The following is a 15,499-nucleotide window of genomic DNA, read 5'->3' on the forward strand; positions in this document are numbered from 1 at the left end:
AGCAGTCCCATCCCAAATCACTAATGAGGGCAATGACCAACCTGCTGTTTTCATTAGCAGGAGGTTACTCCCCAGAGAGCAGCGTTGGAGTGTGTAGGGAGCTGGGTACTGGTTGCAGTAAAACACACATCTTTTGCCTGGTTTTTCAGATGCAACTTCGACTGAAGTGCACTGGATTCCTGCTAAGCAGGTCCTCGGTGCCAGTGTTCTGTCCCTAAAACAAGACACCTGCTCACTTGATCCCCCAATTGACCTGGCACTTCAGACCCCTGTCCATCCCTAGCAAATAATACCCCTCGTACTTAGGACATGGGTACTGAAAAGGGCCCCTCAGAGCTTTAGCACAACTTTTGCCACTCTGGGGGACCCGCACAAACTTTATGCAGACTGCCATTGCACGCTGCGTGACAAGATGCTCCCAAAATTGAAAACACAACATGACGCAGCCTGTTTCCCATGTCCCCTAACACTGCATGTAAGTCACCCCTTAAACAGGCCTTATATCCCTAAGGCAGGGTGCATTATATACAGGTGAGGGCATATCTGCACAAGAAGATATTCCCCTGCTGTGTATTTGTCGATCCTCAGACATAGTAAGTGACCTGGAAAGCCATTTTAAATACATGTGTTGGGCAGTGTTCACTATGAGTTCCACAGCTACATGATGGCTTCACTCATGATAGGGATGTTTGATACCAAACATCCCTGGTTTGGTGTCAAACATCTTGTATTGGTGAACCCACACAGACGCCAGTGTTGGATTTACAATTCCGCCAGTATTGGAACTTTCATAGATGAACATGCTTGAATCATTCCCCGTCGTTGAGATGGGAGGTTCCCGGTGTATTATAATAGCAATGTAATGATAACTAAAGTGTATACAGGCCTAAGGCCTGCCACATTAGTAGACTATCCTTGTCTATTTGAGAAAAAAGACCCAAACCAGATTTCAGCCAGTCAGGCTGCACTTCTCTCTAGAAGACTCCTGTGAGAAGCTCCAGTGCCTCAGATATTCTACTGCACATCGTGCTTGGGAGTCTCCACTGAGCTCTGCTCAGTCGCACCTTTCTGAAATCACTTCTGGTATTTTTTTCTCCTCAGAATATTGCTTTTACTAGTCAAAGGCTACCAAGTCTCTTCTCTGGTCTTCTCTACACCTAAATTCTGTATTTTTCGCCATGTCTGACAAGCAGGCTGCCTATTTGGCTCCAGAAATTAAAAACTAGGAAAAATACTGTTTCTAGTTCTGACAATGAGGACTCTTCTATATCCTCCAAAAAAAACTCAGAAAGGGACAGATCATCTCAAACTGGTCATATGGAGGACCAGCATAAAAAAAAGCCCGAACATGGGTCTTACAAAGCTCACAGCCCTTCAAGTTCTCCTCACAAGAGGTCTGCATCCTCCCACAAAGAAAGAGAATGTTCTGCCTCGTCAGAACGTAGTAAAAAAAAGTCTTCTGAGCCTCCTGCAACACCTCAAACGACTAAACATTCTTTCAAGAAGCCATCCGTCACATCATTGACAAAATCGCCGACTACAGCAATGAAAAATGTGTGCACTGCATAGTCGACAACCTCTACAACGACTACAGCCTATACAGCATGCAGTAATTCCTTTGTGCAGATGACAACGACAGTCGTCTATGCCACCCTCGGTCAGGTCGGCGATGATTAAAAAAAAAAAAAAAAAAAAAAAACTGCCTCCTCACCTCCGTTGATGAATCAGAGGACGAAACCATAGTCGATGATGGCAACCTTACCGCCGATGACTGCTCTGTCGACGAGACTAACAGTCATTACTGCCAGTACCGTTGACGACGACAGCATCGACGATACCAGACAACGCCCCAGTGTGCCTGACTGCACACCCCAAGCCGGACTCTGTTATCACTCAGGCAGTACAGCGGAGACCTAGAAAATCCTTTAGCTCCAATATCTGCTCCACCTGATAAAGAAGGAAGAAGGTTTCATAATGTAGGAAAGTTCTTCTCCTTGATGTCCTCTTACAGTAAGGGTGTCAAACTCATTGGCTGTAATAGGCAGAAACCACTGGTAGCTATAGGCAGACATTGCTCCTTATATAGACCAACTTCCAAAAGATTCAAAAGCTGAAGCAATCACGATACTACAGGAAGGGGAAAGGACTTCCGCTGAAGTCATCGACTGTGCAGTGGATATAGCTACCACGACCTTTCGTCAGCTCGCAGGTGCAGCTGTTTTAAGAAGACGGGGATGGATTTGTGCAACTTCTTTCAGACCTGAAGTGCAGAACAAAATTCTCGATTTACCTTTCGATGGAGAAGCCCTATTTGGGAAACATATTGATGGTGTCCTGCAGGCTATATAAACGTGTACAGACACAGCAAAGTCCCTTAGAACCCTGCTATTCAAAAGACAGCCCTTTCCGGGTGCCAGAGAAAGGGGATATCTATCCTACAGAGAGGGATTTCAGCAATCTAAATCTTCCTCTTTCTTCTCCAATTACCAATCCTTTTGTCCCCAGTATCAACAGAGGCAGCCTCCACAGGCAGCATATGTTAGAACCACACAAAGAACAAGAGCAGAACGACAAACCAGAGAAGCAGGACGCAGGTAATGACTTCTCTCTTACTCCGGCGACTTCTTCAAATCCAATAATAGGAGGGAGGATCTCCCAATATTTACATAATTGGCAAATAATCACCTCCGACCGATGGGTATTAAACCTTATTCAATTTGTCCATACACTGGAGTTCATGGAAATTCTGCCAGCAAGACCACCTCCTCCGCACTCTCTGAAACACCTAAATCTTCTCAGAAAGGAGGTCCGGACAATGCTAAAAAAAAAAAAGGGCTATAGAAAGAGTTCCTGTTCCGGACAGAAACAAGGGCTTTTATACTCGTTTCTTTCTCGTCCAGGAGAAAGTGAAAGATTGGCGTCCAATCTTGGATCTCAGGGACCTAAATACTTACTGCAAAAGGCAGTCATTCCATATGATTACTTTACAAGATATCCTTTCCCTTCTCAATCCTGGAGATTGTGTCCACTCTCAATCTTCAGGACACCTATTTCCATGTTCCTTTACATCATTACCACAGAATATTCCTCAGATGCGTAATAGCCGGAGAGGATTTCCAGTTCAAAGTTCTTCCCTTCAGCCTGAAATTGGCCCCCAGAATTTTCACCGAATGTCTAGCTCCAGTAGTGGCTTTCCTCAGAAGACACAAACATCAAGTCTTTCCATATCTGGACGACTGCTCATCAAGACCAAGTCCAGGTCGCAGGCTCGGAGAGCGACAAGGGCCTGCATAGAGCTGTTTGGAAAAGAGGGCCTAACTATCAATCACAGCAAATCAGCTTTCCAACCTTTGAAAATAAGGACCTTTCTGGGTCCAGTTCTAGACACATCCAACACCAAGGCCGCTCCTACAAAAGAGATGCAGAAAAAAGTAATTTCCTTAGCCAGTCTCATAAAAAAAAATAAAAAAAAGTATCTGTTTCAGTTCGCCTATACAAGTCCCTGCATCCCACTTGTGCCATTCTGTTGTCTCAGAATGCGTCCACTTCAAGAGCAGCTGGACAATCAGTGGACGAAGTCCAGGGGGTCTTTCAACGATGTAATCTAAGTTACAAAACCAATGAGATCACACCTATCTTGGTGGACCCAGGGATCTCACCTATCAGCAGGTCTCTCTCTCTCTTTCTTTCTCCGCCAGCCCCATGGGTGATCACAACAGATGCATCCCTTGAAGGTTGGGGAGCCTTCCTTCAGAATTTACGAGTCAGAGGCAGGTGGAAATCGCATTAGAAAGCTTACCATATCAATTATCTTGAACTGAAAGCAGTTCGCTTAGCGCTTCAAGCTTTTCTACCAAGGATAAGACATTTGTCAGTACTCATGCTTAGACAACACCACAACTGTGCACTATCCCAACAAGCAGCGGGGAACCAGATCTCTGCTTTTATCTCAAATCTCAACGCATCTGGAACTGGCCCATCCTACAGGGAGTGCGTCATCGGGCAGAGCACGTACCGGGCGCCCTGAGTCATTGCGGACTCTCTCAGCAGGCAGACAACATCCAACCATGAATGAGAGTTCAATCAAAGTGTGCTAGATCTCATTTTCTCTCAGTGGTTCAAACCAAACCTTGATCTTTTTGCCACTCCCCGGAATGCAAAATGCCTATTTTATACAAGTCAGGCTCTTGGGGGAATGCATTTTTAATGGCATGGTCAGTAATTTATGCTTACTCTTTTCCTCCCATTTCCCTCATTCTGAGAGTCCTAGCCAAGATCAAGAAAGAGCACTGCAAAATTCTTCTTGTAGCCCCGGCATGGCCTCGACAGCATTGGTATACGGAGCTACCTCTTCTGTCAAAGAGCCACAGCATCCCTCTGCCAGTAATTCTCCCCCAGCAACCCCACCCCCACCCCTCCACCCTGCCTGCTAACAATGAGTGACGGTCAGGTTCTACATCTGGAACCAGCATCTCTTCATTTGATTGCCTGGCTCCTGAACACCATGAATTCAAATATTTGAACATTCCTTCTGACTGTAGAGTCATTCTTGCCAGAGCTGCCGCTGATAGTACCATTAGATCTTACCGCCTTAAATGGAAAAGATTTTGCATATGGTGGAAACAAGCTCTGGTGCACTTGTTCTCGTCATCGCCAAAGCAGGTGCTACCTTGTCTCCTCCATTTAGCCAGACAAGTTTTGGCAAATGCTTTAATTACAGTCCACTTGGCTGCAATTTCCCATTATAGGCAATCAGGCAACTCACCATCTTTGTGGTTGACAAGAATTATCAAGCACTTTCTTAAAAGACTATTTCGTTCTTTCCCGCCAGTCAGACCACCACCACCATCCTGGCAGCTTAACGTAGTTTTGTCCCAATTAATGAAACATCCATTTGAGCCTATTCACAGGGCGGGCTTAAAATTCTTGTCATGGAAGGTTGCACTTCTTTTTGCCCTGACCTCAGCTAGAAGGGTTAACGAAATACAAGCCTTCACGATCCAAACCCCTTTCTTTTTCAGTTTAAAGACAAGGGAGTAATTCTTTGAACTAATCCAAAATGTATACCCAAAGTTCCTTCAGACTTTCACATTAATTAACCAGTTGTACTAAGGTCATAATGTCCAAATCTTTCAACACCAGCGGAAACGTCCCTTCCATTCCCTGGACGTCAAAAGACGTCTCAAAATGTATCTGGACAAGAATTTTTAGAAAAACAAATCATTTATTTGTATCATTCAGTGGCCCTAGGAAAGGGCAACTGATTTCTAAACAAGGAATTGCTTGATGGATATCAAGTGCAATTGACCATTGTCACAAAGCTGCAGGGAGGCCTCTGCGCATAACATCGCATGCACATTCCACTAGAGCTGTTGCAGCATCCATTGCGCTCTTCGCTGGTGTGCCCATACAGGACACTTGCAGAGCGGCCACCTGGAAGTGCACGCACACTTTCATGAAGCACTATTGCCTGGAAGAATCATCACAAGGTGATGTAGCACTGGGGCAAGCGGTGCTGCGGCATCTGTTCCAGTAACGGTGAGCTGTGCTATTCTCCTTTTTTTTCTCCTACCCAGCATAATGCCTAACACATTGTATGATAATAAGGTTTCTTTCCTTCACAATACACTGATTGTTGTTTAGCACTTTGTAATAATTATTTTGTTTCCATAGCAATTAATAATTTAAGGCTTTTTTTCTATTCATGGAATTGCATCTATCAATTGATATAAAGTGTTCATCATACAATGTGCTTCTCTACTGCTTGCTACTCTGATTCAAGCATGTGAGTCTATGAAAGTTCCAATAATGGAGTAAGAAAATTAGTTACTTGTCTGTAACTGTAGTTCTCCAGTAGTGGACTCTTTCATAGATTCACATGCGACTCTCCCTCCTCCCCGAGAAGCTCACAGTTACAGGTGATATACCTCAAGTACTTCAGCACTCGTGCTGCGGGAAAATCTATGGTACTGGAGCTTCTCACAGAAGTGTTCTAGAGGGAAGGGTAGCCTCATTGGCTGAAATCTGGTTTGGATCTTTTTTCTCGAATAGACTACTAATGTGGCAGGCCTTAGGCCTTTATACACTTGAGTTAGCATTACATTGCTATTAGACTACACCGAGTACTCCCATCTCGATAACGGGGAATGATTCAAGCATGTGAATCTATGAAAGATTCCAATACAGGAGACCTACAGTTACAGGTAAGTAACTCATTTTCATACATGCACACAGAGGACACTTTAGAGGTGCCCCCTGAAAACGTACCAGCTACTAGTGTGTTGATTGGCTGGTCCTGACCAGTTCAGCCACCTTAGTTACTTTTCTGACCCCCCTAAGGTGAGAGCCAGTGCTGAGGTCAGAGACAAAAAGCCTGCACTGGGCAGAGGTGTTACCACCCCACCTAGGCAGGATGGTCATTCCAGGGCAGGAAGCTTCAAAAGCCTTGTCGCCTTTGCAAAGCAACCAGGTCTCTCCAAATGGCAGCAATGACTGTAGTAAGGTGGCTACTGGTTGTAGTACCCCCCCCCCACACATTTTTGCCTGGTGTTACTATGTTTTGGACTGTAGTGCCTGGGATCCTGCTAACCAGGACCCCAATGTCATTTCCCTCTCCCTTAAAGTTGGTTACTGGTTATCTTTTGACCCCAACAATTTGGCATACTGGTGCACCAATGTAAGTCCCTAGTATATGGTACTTAGGTATCCAGGGCATTGGTACACCAGGGGTCCTCCATGGGATGCAGCATGTTTTGTGCCACTCATGGGAGCCCATGCAAGCTGTGTCTGCAGGCCTGCCATTGCAGCCTGCGTGAAATGGTGCATGCACTCTTTCACCACCAAACCTGGTCACTGCACTTAGACATTATAAGTCACCCCTCTGGTAGACCCTTCAGCCCAAAGGCAGGGTGCATGGCTCTAAGTGTGAGGGTACCCCAGCATGAGAAGAGTGCCCCTATAGACCCTGGCCAATTCTTGGACTATGTAAGTGTGGGTAAGCCATCTTAAGGTATGTTGTGGACACTGGTCTGCAGGAGTGGTCCAAACTACATAATGGCTTCTCCGAACCTAGGCATGTTTGATTCCAACATGTTTGATACCATGCAACTACACTGATTCCAGTGTTAGCTGCAAGATACACTGTACTCTTGGGGTGGTGGGTGGTTCTGGCTCTGCAGCCTTACGGGTTCTAGCTACCAGCCCGCACTGCTGCTGACCCCAAATACTGTTCTGCCCTCCTGCTGGTGAGCCAGGCTCAGGCCACAGGAGCGGAACAAAGGATTTCCTGCAAAGGAGAGGTGTAACCACCTCTCCCTGTGTATTAGGTGTCTAAGTGCTGGGGTGGCCTCTGAGCGCCATCAGACTGCTTTGAAGGGCACATTAGGTGCCCTCCTTGCATAATCCAGTTTGCACCAGTTCAGGAACCCCCGGTCCCTGTCTTGCATGGAAGGGAGGTGCACCAAGCTCCACCACGTGCCACTTCATTCTGCCATCTTGAAAATAAGATGGCAGAGGGCCCTGGGAGCATCTGACTGGTTAGATAATGTCCTTGACCCCCATCTGATAGGTGGGTCACATCAGAGAGTGACCAGCTCCCTTTTAGGTTTGCTTAAGCGCTCCCTCGCAGGTGGATCTTCAGATTTGTCAAGCAAGACTCTCCACAGAGCTCTCTGCAAGATATCTTCCGTTTTTGGCCTGCTTTGGAACTGAAATACGTCTGCTTCTGCTGGGAAAGCTCTCATTGCAACATTGTTTCTCCAGATCCTGCACAAATTCTGCAAAATCCAAAGCTATGCATCCTCCAGGGTCACAAGGACCCTGTTTACACCTGGAAGCACAAAGGAATCTCCCTTGGAGTGAAGAAGTCACTCCGCTGCATCCGCAGGTACCTCATGACAACGTTGACGGGCTGGTGGGTCTGCTATCCCATGGACATCTGAAGACTTATGCTTCACTGGTTGAGTATGTGGCTTCCTCTAGGTCCTACATGTTTATTGACCAATTTGGGAGACTGTAGGCCCCTGCTCCTGCCACCGGACTGGAACCCCTGTGTACCACGACTGCTTCACTTGCCAAGGCTTTTTGACTGTTCCTCTAGGCCCCAAAAAGCCCCAGCCTCCAGCACAGAGCAACTCGAAGATCGGCCTCTGTACAGCAACTCCTGTGATGTGGGACTTCTGTTTTGCCTTGCTAGTAAGACCTCTTTGTGACTCCCATCGCCTATGGGTCGTGGGGGCGCCATTGACTTCTGCTGACCTTCCTGTGTGCTGAGTGCCAGCCCTGACTCCCCCTCAAGGATAGAGTCTCCTGGATCTTGCTGGTCCTCAAAACTTTGCAAATACTTCTTCACCTCCTGCTTGCATTTGACAGTGTTTATTAGTGACCTGACTGGTCACTGATTCTCCTGCAATCCGATGACCGTCTAGGGATAGCTCGTAGGTGACTCCTGGGATCCTCTGCAGTTCCTGGACCCCACAGCTAGACTTCTTCCACAGACTTCTAGGAACTTCGCTTCCCGAACTGTGGGCATTGCCACGTGCACCACCTGGTCACCTCCATGGGTGCTGGACTCTGTCCCCTTCCTTAGCAGGTCCTCCACGTCCGGAATCCGTGCCTGGGCTCCACTGGCCTGGTCCACGGGTTGTGACAGCAGATGGACAATGGCCTGGTCCACGGGTTTTGACAGCAGATGGACAATCTGAGGCATCCACTCACTTCAGAGAGAGTCCCTTCTCCCCTCTTCATCCGGGTCCCTGGTGTACGTACTCCTGACTTCTGGATATCCTGGGGTGGGGGTACTCTCCAGCCTTCCTGTTGTCTGCTGGTTTCTTCGGGTTCCACTAGGAAGGCTCCTGAATCCCACAAACTCCAACTGCAACCCTCTGTGTTAGCCTATGGGACAACTGGGTGGGTAACTACCTTGCACCTGGCTGCTGGGGAAGCTTACTGTACGTACTTCTGGTGTTTCTATCTACCCCTAGCCCACTACCACACTAATCTTGGTTGGGTTCACTATTTCACCTTCCACCTTTTTTAGTATATGGTTTGCCATGCGCCCCCCCGCCCCCCACTTCATCCCGCCCCAATAGGGCCATGTATATTTTGATGCTACTTCTGGTCGGTATTAAAGTATCCTCATTGTTTGACTTTGTTGGCGGGGGAACGGATCTCCCCTTCCGGCACTTCTCCACTTCCAGGCAGCCATTTAAGGATGCGCCCCCCGCGGGACGCCCTCATTTTTTGACTTTGTTGCCGCGGGAACGGATCTCCCCTTCCGGCACTTCTCCACTTCCAGGCGGCCATTTAAGGACGCGACACACCCCCCCCACCCCCCCACGGGACACCCCGCGGGACACGCGCCCGGGCGAAGACTGGCCCGTTTTCGGCCGGGCCGGGCCTAGTCTCTTGCCAGGAGACTCGACAATCAAGTAAGATCAGTACCTTACTATATATTGTGTCACCACTTTTCACTATCAAACCATGGGGAAAAGGAAGGCTGTTGATCTGCCGGCATCCTTGAATGACACCAAAAAACAGAAAAAGCATCCCAGGAAATCAGCCAACAAGGTCTCAGGATGTGGCCCCAAATCACTTGAGGAGATAGACCTGCTATTTGAGGAGGTGGAGGCTATTTTGAATAGCGAAATGGATATCAATGGAGCTCTTCCCTCCAAGAAGGCCCTGCCTCAACCCAAAAGCATCCAAGAGTTCTTTAACAAGAAGGCCCAAACCACTGACTCTATTATTCAGATCGAAGAAGTAGGGAACATGCCCAATACTAGTGTCACTAACTCCCCACTTAGTCAGGGGACATCTCCAGTAGAGGAAGTAGAAAGAAAACCCCTTCCACTTAGCCCTGAGATAAGGCTGGTTCCCAGTATACCATGCAGAAATAGATTTGGGCCTTTGGCTGAGGAGGGCGATTGGACTAGGGACCATGAAAACTCTAAGGCTGAGCTGGCTATTGAGGATGTTAACTCCCCGCCAATTCCCATCCCTATTATATTTTCTGAGCCACCCGCTAGTGAGGTTAATCTGTCTTCTATCCTGCAAAGAATCGATGAAGTTAGGAACCTGGTACTGCAGCTAGCCAAATTTCTGCAGGGGAAAATGGTAAATCCATCGAGCTGTAAATGCCAAATGGTAGAGGTGGCTGGAAAAGGAGGAAATTTGGCGGTCGGACCTACTCCACGACCCTAACTGCACATGGGGGACCAGCCATTCATTCCCAGAGCAATGGGATATACATAAGTGATACAGAGGCTATTCAAACTTCCCTCGCGAATAACTCTACCTACAAGCGCTCAGGTATTAATAACATCCCTGTGGACGGGGCCCCCATGGTGACTTGTGCCGATAATCTCGGCAGTCCCCTTGTTTCTCTGAGTAGCCAGACACCTGGGAGGTGTATTACTATTGCTAACACCCTAGACAAGGGTGATTGTACCTCCCTCAATGTTAGTAGGCCGTTTGTACCTCCCCCTACCTGTGACCCAGATCACGCTACTACCTTATATAGAGTCTACAATGACCCAGCCATCTCAACTAAAAGTCTAGGTTCTAAGAGTAGAAACAATACCCTCTTCCTGATTAATGTCCCGAAATTGTTGTCAGGGTCCGTGGAGAATCATGATTCCCGGATCAACAAGGTTACCCATTGGTTACGCTTCCGACGGAACTGCCTTTCGGTCATATGCTCGGACATCTCTAAAGTCAAGAGATGGAGCCCTTTGGGGTCAAACTATGATGTAATTTCAATTGAGTTCCTTGACAAGACCTTGGTGGACCAACTCCTTGCCTTTGATGAACGAACATTTCAGCACAGGGGGCAAAAGGGGGAGGTATTTCTTTAGTGTCAGAACTAGAGGATGCAAGTCTGGCCCCTGTGCATGGTCAGTTGGGTTACATCAATAGGAGGGATCCCCTGATACCAGCTGAATCTATGAAGTCCAAATCTGTATGACTATCCCCAAGACAGCCATCACTCCCTAGGGACGGACCAGAGGAGCCACAAATGAATAGACCTGATGGACCCACCATGAACGAGTTGACACCAGAGGATGTTTGCCCCTCAACTCCTTGGTGTTGAGTCTGACAACACTGGCCTCTCAATAAGGACTTCGAACTTAGCCGGCCTCGCCAGAAAATTGGATGATATAGATTGGCTTACGTACATAAAGACCCAAGATGTGTGTCTTTTCCAAGAAACTTGGGTCAAGGATAGAACCAATATAGACGGGTTTCGTTCGTTCAGTCTCCCTGCCCAGCTTTCAGAAAAAGTGACAGGTTGTGCAAAAGGGGGGCTTTTAATCCTTTTAAACACAAAATTGCAATGTGACTACAAGATCCTAAAATTTGATAGTGTTGATATGATGGGCTTGCAAATTTCCTTTAAACAGAGTTTTAATGTAATTCTTATCAATGTTTATGCGCGATCCGTTCCGCGAGGATCGGAGTCTCAGACCCTAACCCTGCTCTTTGATTTTTTAGATACTTTACAAACCACATTTTTTAAAATTGTGGCTGGGGATGTAAATTGCACCTTTGAACCTTCTGCGCTGCTTAGTGGCCTAACAGTGGAGGAGGATGAATTATGGGGGATCGCACAACTGGACAGCGATTCCCCCGTGCCCACGTTCACGAGTGGCTGTTCAGTTGTCCTCCCTATGTCTAAAGTATGGCCTTAGGGCCTGCAACGGCCGCACACCCTCTGACATAAACCTCGCACCCACATTCAAACGAGGCACAACTACAAGTGTGATTGATTATTTCCTAGTGGATGTGCGACTATGGCCCTTGTTGAGAGACATGAGGGTGGACTTGAGATGTGAGAGTGATCATTTCCCTCTGTTACTCTCCCTCTCGGGGAATGCATTTGGTAGAACCTTGAATACACAATCTACATTAGTTCCCCTTCCCATCTTAAAGAACTCCTATACGAAGGTTGGGTGGCCAAAGGTAATGTCGAACCCCTATCTGTTACGTGAGATTTACCAAACGTTTATAGATAAATTGGAAATCTTTGAGGATCTTGATTCTATGGATATCCCACTTCTCTGTATACATGAAACCATGACTGTTAAATTGCAAAGTATTTTTTATAAAAAGGCTGGGGTGAGATCACAAGGTGGGGTACCATTGAACAATAGATGGTTATGGAACAATCATGCTCCAGGGCAAATTCTGGGCTAAAAAAAGCTATTCTAAATGGGCCCTTGAGGGTAATTCAACAAGCTAGACGTACCCATAAGGAGACCACCCTACGAGCAAAGAAATCTTGGGAAGACTCCATTTGGCAGGAGTTGTTGGATGCCACGAAATCCAACAACAATTCATTGTTTTGGGAACTGTTGACTAAACGAGAGAGAGGGGGCAGACCCTGCCTAAGGAATCACATCCAACCCGAACGTTGGGTGGATCATTTCTCTTGCCTTTATGACAAAATCGATACTCCTGTGGCCTTTGACACACACTCTTGTTAGTTTTGAACTCTGCCAATCCCCCCATAGACGGGAGCCTACATAATACAGAGGACCATATCAGTATTTCCCTAAAAGAAACTGCTGATGCAATCTATTCCTTAAAACCTGGCAAAGCTCCAGGACCAGATAAGATCCCAGGTGACCTCTTTAGATCAGAGCCAGCCATATGGACTTGGTACATTAACCTACTTTCAAATAAAATCACTGAAGGGGGACAGATTCCCACTTCATGGAAGGGTGCTGAAATTATTCCCATCTACAAAAAGGGCAACGTGAACCTTCCATTAAGCTATAGACCGATTAGTCTCATAGATAATCTGCAAAAATTTTTTGCTAAACAACTTCTATGCAGATTATAGAGTTGGGTCTTGGAACATCAGATTCTCTCTCCCCTTCAGGCGGGGTTTCAACCTAGAATTAGTACGGTGGATCAGGTTTTCAGGCTGGCCGTGCTATACTGGAAATATGTAGTTTTGTCCAAGCAACCCTTATATGTTGTCTTCGTTGACTTGCGATCTGCTTTTGATTTGGTCTCAAGAGAGAAGCTGTGGGAAGTGTTACATAGAATAAGGACCCCAGCTAGTATAATTCAATCATTGGAACAACTGCATGCAGATACATATGCGCAAGTGAGATGGGGCAATAAAGGCGAGTTGACTGATAAATTCCCCATAAATAGGGGCGTCTGCCAGGGATGTGTGTTAGCTTCGCTTCTGTTTTCTCTTTTTATCAATGATGTGGTACAGGTATTAATGGCATGTCAGAATGATGCTCCCTCCTTAGATGCCCAGAAAATCCCCATCCTCCTCTTTGCAGATGACTCGTTACTCATCTCAAAAACTCCCATGGGGTTACAAATCCTTGTTGATAGATGTAATCTATTTTGTCGGAACTACGGTCTGGAGTTGAATCTTAAGAAAACGAAACTAATGGTATTTCACTCTGGGCCACGGAAGAAATGTACCATTAGTTTAGATGGCGATCTCCTGGATAAGGTTAGTTCTATCGATTATCTGGGTGTGAGGTTCACAGATGCACTACATTGGGAAGAACAGGTTAGCAAAAGTGCTGGACTCCTGCAACACAACGCAGCACCTATACTGCGCTTTTATAGGAGCACGACGACCAAAGCTGTATTTCCAGCAATTAAGATCTATGTGGCCAAGGCACAGGGAGCTGCTGCCTATGGTGCGGAGATATGGGGCTTTTCTAACAGCAATAGGATAACGACAGGTGAGAACAACTTTGCGAGGTCTTTATGTGCGTGCCCTTCCAGCACACCATTGATCCCATTGTTTGTTAATCTGGGATTAAAACGGATAGCTGACTTAATTATCTTAAGACCCTTGTTATATTGGCTAAGGCTATGGATCGTTCCTGAATTGGTTGTATACAAGAATTCACTTCTAGAACTGCTAAAATGCCCAAATTCCACCTCTATTCCATGGGTTAAGCATGTATCTAGCTGGCTCCGTACCTTGGGCTTAGAAGACTTCTGGGAGAATCCACACAAACTCGAGAAATCCCATGTAAAAGTCTTGAAGTGTGCCTATTGGTCCTATGTACGATACAATTACATTAGTTGTTAATCACATGGCCGCTTAACCAATCTCTTCATTGACTTTAAATGGTATCCACATTTTGAGCCATATTTAGATATAATACCTGATTTACTAGGCAAAGGATTATATGCTAGATTTCGTTTTGGAACATTGCCATTGATGACCCTGACAAGCAGATGGGGACCAAATGCCACATCTGATATTTGCCCAGTGTGTGGTAGCACCCCAGAAACAGTCGAACACTTTGTTTTTTTGCCGTGCATATTCTCTCCCCAGGTCTAAATGGATCCGCAAAATCTATCGGGAAATGAAGATAAGGAAACAAGTCTTAGCCCTGAGGCTCCTAAAAAGCCACTGCTCTAATGTTTCAATTTTCGTTGTTAGCAAATTTTTAGTGGCAGCATGGCGCATATGCAACTTTTATCTAAAAAATGATTTTTAATGGGTTTTACAGATTGGGTGATTGGAATAATATTATAGTTAGACATTGGTTCTAGGATACTACATTATTTATGATGATGATATTTATTGTTGTATTGCTTTGATGGTCTATTGATCGAATAAAGCTTGTGTTGATGATGAAAGTATCCTTTATTTTTGCAACACTTGTTTGGTTCTTTCTTGTGAGTGAGTTACTGTTTGACTACTGTGGTATTGCAAGTGCTTCACATTCCTCATGGATAAGCTTCAGCTGCTCTCCTCCGCCACCCCTAGAGAGCTTTTGTTATCTGAACACCTATTCACTATCATTAATGGTTGCCTGGACCCAGTATAGGGTGCCACACCATAGGTATACACCATATACTGAGCCAGCCTCCTACGTTGGTGGCAGCGGTGGGATAAGTCACTTCCATTGCTTTACCACTTGGTCAGCAGTGACTTTCCATGAGAAGATCACTACTCACTATTGGTTACATACTATACTAGTAACTGCAGGAAATCCTGAACTTTTACCTGGGTAGTCAGGGGTCTAGCATAGCTCTTCTCCAAGCCTTTAAAAAAAATTAGAGACTTACAGTAAATAGTTGCATCACAGACACTACTCTAACACCATGTCTTGTTAGTTGAGGGAGCTGACCAGGCTCAAGAGTCTAGGTATGGTGGCCTTTAGTTCAAGAAACATAGGGCCCTGAGTACAGCTAGTAAACTTGACAGGTAGTAACTCTAACAAAACGTTTTCCTTTAATCTATTTATTCAGGATGACATACAGAATCCTGATAGTGAGAGGGAATTAGATGAAGAGGGTGAACCCCTGGTGTTGGAAAAGGTGGTACCATGTAGTTCCTCTGACCTCACTGGGCAAGACAATGAGGATTCTGTGGGAAAACCTTGAACCTGCAGGTAGTTGTGTTGGTAGCATAAGAGAGAGTGGTAGTAGCAGGCCTAGTTTTACTCCTCCAGGGTTGGTAAAGAGAGTACCCTGGGGGAGTGTATCTGCCTCATGCTCAGTTTCC

At 46.1% G+C, this 15,499-nt stretch overlaps 1 protein-coding gene across 6 annotated transcripts in view; it reads left to right on the plus strand.

Annotated features, from left to right (window-relative positions):
* The window catches only part of RC3H1 (ring finger and CCCH-type domains 1), a 655,450-nt gene that overhangs the window by 361,450 nt on the left and 278,501 nt on the right, over positions 1 to 15,499 (plus strand). The window lies entirely within an intron of this gene.

This window comes from Pleurodeles waltl, chromosome 4_2 (genome assembly GCF_031143425.1).
Source record: "Pleurodeles waltl isolate 20211129_DDA chromosome 4_2, aPleWal1.hap1.20221129, whole genome shotgun sequence".
Taxonomy (NCBI): Eukaryota; Metazoa; Chordata; class Amphibia; order Caudata; family Salamandridae; genus Pleurodeles; species Pleurodeles waltl.